The sequence below is a fragment of the Theobroma umbraticum genome, unplaced genomic scaffold, assembly GCF_002168275.2.
Source record: "Theobroma umbraticum cultivar Fairchild unplaced genomic scaffold, ASM216827v3 scaffold_56.0, whole genome shotgun sequence".
NCBI classification, from domain to species: Eukaryota; Viridiplantae; Streptophyta; class Magnoliopsida; order Malvales; family Malvaceae; genus Theobroma; species Theobroma umbraticum.
This window is the reverse complement of record NW_018397256.1, coordinates 6,503,374-6,504,342: the sequence shown is the minus strand read 5'-3', so window position 1 is coordinate 6,504,342 and position 969 is coordinate 6,503,374.

Here is a 969-nt window from a genome sequence, read left to right as displayed (position 1 = left end):
TGAATATAATCTTAATTTTAACAAAAAAGTCGTAAATTTGGGTGCAAGTAAATATCAATTTGTAATTAAAGAACATCAAACTATGTTCTAGCATCCCAACGCCTTGCTGGGCCCATAGCCAGCATATACATCCTTCAAGGAAACCGAACTCATGGTATAAGAACGTATAACGAAGGGCGAATCGAGGATGGACCTCGTTTGGACTTCCCTGATGGCTTTTGTTGGTCGGTCATATCGAAATACTCCCCCAATGCTCCAAGGCAGTATTGCGTCCTTATTTTGGATATTCTCCACAGTCATCCAACGACTATAATCACGTTGATATTTGAGAAAGGGGTATCGCTTCACATCCCAATCAAGCTCGAGTTTCAACACCCAAACATTTATCACTTTAGGATAGAGACAGCGAAGTGATAGACCGTATCTTTCCATTTTCGAGAGACTCATACGGCTCTGACACCGTTGGAAGCAACATTAATTCGTCGCCTGGATGAGATAATGCTTTGAATTCTTCACTATCCGTGTTAAATAACACGATAGAGTTTGTGCAAGGAGTAGGAGCTGTTGAACGGACTGAGCCCTCCATCGAGACCTATGAAACATTACTGAGTGACATGCAAATGCTTCGTAACCAAAGCGGTCAAGTCTTCTCCAGGATTTAGACCCTAGACTGTGTATAAATTATTCATTGTTCCCCGATCTCCGTCGTGAATAGATCAAGCTGCATTCCTTGGTCAATGAGTGAAAAAAGAGTACAAAGATGAAGCCCTCAGGATATGGTTTTTCCTTAAGGTTACTAGCGAAGAAATATAACCTTGAAGGATCTGCAAAGTAGTAATCCATCACAAGAATTAGCAACTAAAAGGACGATACTTCCAAATTATGTGCATAAACCTAGTGCGAACTCTCTGATCATCATCTTCATCTTCTCCTTCTTAAACATTTCATCAAAAAAAAAAAAAAAGGAAT